The sequence below is a fragment of the Triticum urartu genome, chromosome 3 (assembly GCF_003073215.2).
Source record: "Triticum urartu cultivar G1812 chromosome 3, Tu2.1, whole genome shotgun sequence".
In the NCBI taxonomy this organism is placed as follows: domain Eukaryota; kingdom Viridiplantae; phylum Streptophyta; class Magnoliopsida; order Poales; family Poaceae; genus Triticum; species Triticum urartu.
Genome location: NC_053024.1, coordinates 118,754,077 through 118,760,258, shown reverse-complemented (window position 1 = coordinate 118,760,258; position 6,182 = coordinate 118,754,077). Strand labels below are relative to the sequence as shown.

Here is a 6,182-nt window from a genome sequence, read left to right as displayed (position 1 = left end):
ATGCAGCAATTGCTAACATGATTCGGACGGACTTAAGCATTGCTACGGGTGAGAAGGTCTCATCGTAGCCAACTCCTTGAACTTGTCGAAAACCTTTTGCAACAAGTCGAGCTTTGTAGACAGTAACATTACCGTCAGCGTCAGACTTCTTCTTGAAGATCCGTTTATTCTCGATGGCTTGCCGATCATCGGGCAAGTCAACCAAAGTCCATACTTTGTTCTCATACATGGATCCCATCTCAGATTTCATGGCCTCAAGACATTTTGCAGAATCTGGGCTCATCATCACTTCCTCGTAGTTCGTAGGTTCGTCATGGTCAAGTAACATGACCTCCAGAACAGGATTACCGTACCACTCTATTGCGGATCTTACTCTGGTTGACCTATGAGGTTCGGTAGTAACTTGATCAGAAGTTTCATGATCATCATCATTAGCTTCCTCACTTACTGGTGTAGGAATCACTGGAACTGATTTTAGTGATGAACTACTTTCCAATAAGGGAGAAGATACAATTACCTCGTCAAGTTCTACTTTCCTCCCACTCACTTCTTTCGAGAGAAACTCCTTCTCTAGAAAGGATCCATTCTTAGCAATGAATGTCTTGCCTTCGGATCTGTGATAGAAGGTGTACCCAACAGTCTCCTTTGGGTATCCTATGAAGACACATTTCTCCGATTTGGGTTTGAGCTTATCAGGTTGAAGCTTTTTCACATAAGCATCCCAGTCCCAAACTTTAAGAAACGACAACTTTGGTTTCTTGCCAAACCATAGTTCATAAGGTGTCATCTAAATGGATTTAGATGGTGCCCTATTTAACGTGAATGCAACCGTCTCTAAAGCATAACCCCAAAATGATAGCGGTAAATCAATAAGAGACATCATAGATCGCACCATGTATAGTAAAGTACGATTACGACATTCGGACACACCATTACGCTGTGGTATTCCGGGTGGCGTGTGTTGCGAAACTATTCCGCATTGTATCAAATGAAGACCAAACTCTTAACACAAATATTCTCCTCCACGGTCAGATCATAGAAACTTTATTTTCTTGTTACGATGATTTTCCACTTCACTCTGAAATTCTTTGAACTTTTCAAATGTTTCAGACTTATGTTTCATCAAGTAGATATACCCATATCTACTCAAATCATCTGTGAAGGTGAGAAAATAACGATACCCGCCGCGAGCCTCTATATTCATCGGACCACATACATCAGTATGTATGATTTCCAACAAATTTGTTGCTCACTCCATTGTTCTGGAGAACGGCGTTTTAGTCATCTTGCCCATGAGGCATGGTTCGCAAGTACCAAGTGATTCATAATCAAGTGATTCCAAGAGTCCATCAGAATGGAGTTTCTTCATGCGCTTTACACCAATATGACCTAAACGGCAGTGCCATAAATAAGTTGCACTATCATTATCAACTCTGCATCTTTTGACTTCAATATTATGAATATGTGTATCACTACTATCGAGATTCATCAAGAATAGACCACTCTTCAAGGGTGCATGATCATAAAAGATATTACTCATATAAATAGAACAACCATTATTCTCAGATTTAAATGAATAACCGTCTCGCATCAAACAAGATCCAGATATAATGTTCATGATCAACGCTGGCACCAAATAACAATTATTTATGTCTAAAACTAATCCTGAAGGTAGATGTAGAGGTAGCGTGCCGACCGCGATCACATCGACTTTGGAACCATTTCCCACGCGCATCGTCACCTCGTCCTTAGCCAATTTTCGCTTAATCTGTAGTCCCTGTTTCGAGTTGCAAATGTTAGCAACTGAACCAGTATCAAATACCCAGGCACTACTGTGAGCATTAGTAAGGTACACATCACTAACATGTATATCACATATACCTTTGTTCACCTTGCCATCCTTCTTATCCGCAAATACTTGGGGCAGTTCCGCTTCTAGTGACCAGTCCCTTTGTAGTAGAAGCACTCAGTCTCAGGCTTAGGTCCATACTTGGGCTTCTTCACTTGAGCAGCAACTTGCTTGCCGTTCTTCTTGAAGTTCCCCTTCTTCCCTTTACCCTTTTTCTTGAAACTGGTGGTCATGTTGACCATCAACACTTGATGCTCCTTCTTGATTTCTACCTCCACAGCCTTTAGCATTGCGAAGAGCTCGGGAATCGTCTTATCCATCCCTTGCATATTATAGTTCATCACGAAGCTCTTGTAGCTTGGTGGCAGTGATTGAAGAACTCTGTCAATGACACTATCATCAGGAAGATTAACTCCCAGTTGAGTCAAGTGGTTGTGGTACCCAGACATTCTGAGTATATGTTCACTGTCAGAACTATTCTCCTCCATCTTGCAGCTGTAGAACTTATTGGAGACTTCATATCTCTCAATCCGGGCATATCTCTCAACTTATTGGAGACTTCATATCTCTCAATCCGGGCATATCTCTCATCCCGCTGCATGACGTTCAAAACATCGTTGAAGTCTCGGTTCTAAGCCGTAAAGCATGGCACACTGAACTATTGAGTAGTCATCAGCTTTGCTCTGCCAGGTGTTCATAACATCTGGCATTGCTTCTGCAGCGGGTTTGTCACCTAGCGGTGCTTCCAGGACGTAATTCTGCTGTGCAACAATGAGGATAATCCTCAAGTTACGGACCCAGTCTGTGTTGTTGCACTACACCACAACACTGATGCAACAACATGTAAACTGCCGTGAGAAAACACTTTAAGCGACACTATCTGCCGGGACAGTATTTCTCCCGGCAGGTAGAACTGCCACGAGAACGGCTGCCGGGGATTACTTGTCCCGGCAGATAAAATATTCCCGGCAGTCCATCTGCCCTAGTGCATTTATTTGCCGGCAGTTTCTTTTCTCCCGGCAGATTCGGCAAGACACGTGGAACATCAATTATTGGCAGTCAAACTGTCGGCAGAAGAGTTTTGACCCGGAAGTTGTTTTGCCAGTATGCAAATTTCACTACCTAATTGGTCTAGGCATCCCCTATGTAATATCCATTTAATATGTTCAACCAATCAGGACGTATCACACGTACAATTTATACATATTTCAATCAAAGTCACATATATGTCTCATCCATACACTTCATTCAAAATAACTTCAGGCCTCATCCAGAACCTTAAAACATCATTGGATGAACATAATTAACAACCATAATATATATATGTTTTAAAATGTGCCACACAACCAACAAAATGAAATAGTGCAACAAGTGGGGAAGTACATGTTTCTGGGTGTGCCACACAACCAAAATGAGCACAGTGGCTTAACAACCAGCAAAAGGAGTGGAGCAAGTGTCCAGGTTTCACAAACTAAACAAGCATATTACATAATCACTCCACCAACTGTTGTAGGTATTCCAAATCTTCAGGAGTTTGAAAATCTTCCAAACCTTCATCGACTTGTGTACCTTTGGGAAACCTGCAATAGATAGGATACTCAATAGGGAGCTCTTGTTTCAGAATTTAAATTAACATTCAATTTGATATGCTATAGTTTAACTCAAGTTAAATTTACAAAGACCTGGAGAGTAGTCATTTTTTGCATCTCAAGGAGTAATATGACACATGTACAAAAGAATACACCATAGTACAAAGTGGCAACTTTTTGAGAAACAAAACTATGCGCCTATGCCTCGTCTAGTATACAGGCAGTGGTGGAGCGTGACAAGCTATCAAGGGGGGGGGGGGGGGGGATTTTTAAATTGGCAGAATGTCGAAAGTTTTATCACTCCAACCTCCAAGAGATTTTGCATGGAGTAACCTAACAACGAAACGTAGCTTTGAGAAGGTTGTGCACCCTGGATAAAGCTCCTCCCTATCATCAGCTATGAATTGTCGGAAAGCATCTTCATCTTTCTTCTTTTTCTTCTCTAGAAAAGGGTCGACGCCCTCAGGCTCAGCATCCTGGTGACTTGGATCCTCCCCACTACTATCACTAAAATCCCCATTTTGATGTGCTATATCTTGAATCATTTCAAGCATCTCATCATAGTCATCTAGGTCAATCTCCTCTTGAAAATTATCAGGTTGAACCTCATCATGGTCACTCTCGGATGCAAGAGGTGATGATGCCTCCCCATGATATATCCATCTTTTGTACCCACTAATAAACCCATCGCATAACAAGTGCTCATAGACAACACTAGCTTCAAACCAACAACAGTTCAAGGAAATTCTACAAGGACATAGTATAGTGTTCCCTCTTGCTGAATGAGGAAAAGCAAAATCTATGAATTTCTCTACCCCGTCTATATATGCTTGCGTATTTCTAGCTTTATCCATCCAACTCTTGTCCATTCTTGACCAGTTTCACTAAAATTGCCTAACATGTGAAAGAAAGTTTACTTCTATTAATGAAAAAAATCTAGTAACAAATTGCATATCATCAATATCTAGTACATGCGACAAGAAATACAATACGAAGAAGAAATGTCATCACACAACAGAATATAATTAACCAAAACATGTAATTTCAGAAAATACAAAAAACAAAATAGCAGCAAGAATGTCATATATGTCATAAAAGCATAGCACCTGTTCTGTCCACATGTCCTATTTCGCAAAGCACAAACAAATATGGTACTACTTTGGGGCATCAACTAAACAAACAGACTTAAATAACTAGCTTTATTTCATCTCAAATTAAATGAACTCCAAAGCTCAATGAAACAACTTAGTCAGGTGTCAACGAATCTAATTAAGCTATGCACTTGTTAATCACCAATGGTCCCTGTTCTTTGTTCTGAAGGGCTAATAACAGTAGCAGTTTTTGTTCGTAGACAAGCAAAAAGTTCAGTAATAACATTCAACTTGCAGCAACAGTGTTCTGAAGGGCTACAAATGAACTCCAAAACATCAGTAATAACTTGTTCGTTCAGTAATAACAGTAGCAGTGTTCTGAAGGGCTACAAATGAACTCCAAAACTAGCTTTCTTTCATCCCAAATTAAATGAATCTATTTTTTTGTTGTTATTACACCAAAGCAATTAAAAATTGATGTTTTGTTCTAACTGACGGAATAGTTCAGTGCTGCACATTCAGAACAAAAGAAGGCACACAAATTGCTACCAAACCTCACCTGTCCAATGAAGTACAGGAGGCAGCGATGTCCAGGGAAAGGATGTTCAGCAGGCAAATCTGCTCGCTGGAGAGGAGGGCCAACACGTGGTCTGCTGGTTTGGGGGCTTGTGGAGGAGGCGGACCTGTCACTTGATGCTTGGTGAAGCCTACTCGGGGAGGAAGTGCACGAGCGTAGTACGTACTTGCTGCGACGAAGCCCTTCCACGGAGGATGGTGTCCGCCGGTGGTGTGGCTTGGCGATGACGATGGTGGCCGACGGGGTGCTCGGAGGTGCCGCTCTGGAGTGGGGTGACCACGGCAGCAGGATGCAGTGGATCTTGGGGCGGCGGAGGGGCGGAGTGTCTGCCACTCATGATGGGGGGGGGGGGGGGGGGGGGGGGGGGGGGGGGGGGGGGGGGGGGGGGGGGGGGGGGGGGGGGGGGGCGACGGTGGTAGCGGTTTGCTGGTTGGAGGGCCTCCGCCGGTGGTGGATAGTTGGGGGCGGCGGCTTGCGGTCCAGTGGAGGGCGGATTGGCGTGCGCGGCGGCAGAGGAGCTGCGGTGGTGAGGGGCTACGCCAGCGGTGGGGGAAGGGGAGCTACGCTGGCGCGCGGTGGTCGAGCGCAGAGGCGGCTGCGCGGTGCACGAACTAGCTAGGTTTCGGGGCGGCGGCGGCGGGGGATCTGCTGGATGCAGGGGATTTGGGGGTGGCGTGTTGTGGATCTGGTCGTGGGAGGGCCGGCGCTAGTATTTCTCAATGGGCGAAAATATTCGTCAAGCTGCGCGCTTTTTTTCCTCTCTGGCACGCGCTTATTAGGGCCGTTTTCCCGTTTCGCGCCAAAGACGGTCTCCGGCATGGGCCGACAGATTATGGGCCGAGATTTTGTTCTCCCGGCAGATTTTTTGTTGTAAAGTGTACCGGCAGTGCAGATGCCATTGTTATTAAAGTTCTCCCGGCAGTTTTACCGCCCTAACACGTTTCTAGCGGCAGTAACACATGTCCCGGCAGTTAGTTTGCCCTTAAATTGGTTTTTCTCCCAGCAGTTAACTGCCCCCAATCTAGTGTTGTGGTGTAGTGTTGCTACCATCACGTTTCAACTTAGCTTTCTATAGG

At 44.2% G+C, this 6,182-nt stretch overlaps 1 long non-coding RNA gene across 1 annotated transcript; it reads right to left on the bottom strand.

Moving 5' to 3' along the window:
• Positions 1 to 3,143: 3,143 nt before the first annotated feature.
• LOC125543222 lies at positions 3,144 to 5,842 on the bottom strand. Its single transcript, XR_007298349.1, has 2 exons — positions 5,089 to 5,842; positions 3,144 to 3,429 (listed from the first exon to the last, which is right to left on the bottom strand). It is a non-coding gene; the product is annotated as an uncharacterized LOC125543222 (long non-coding RNA).
• Between the last annotated feature and the right edge of the window lie 340 nt (positions 5,843 to 6,182).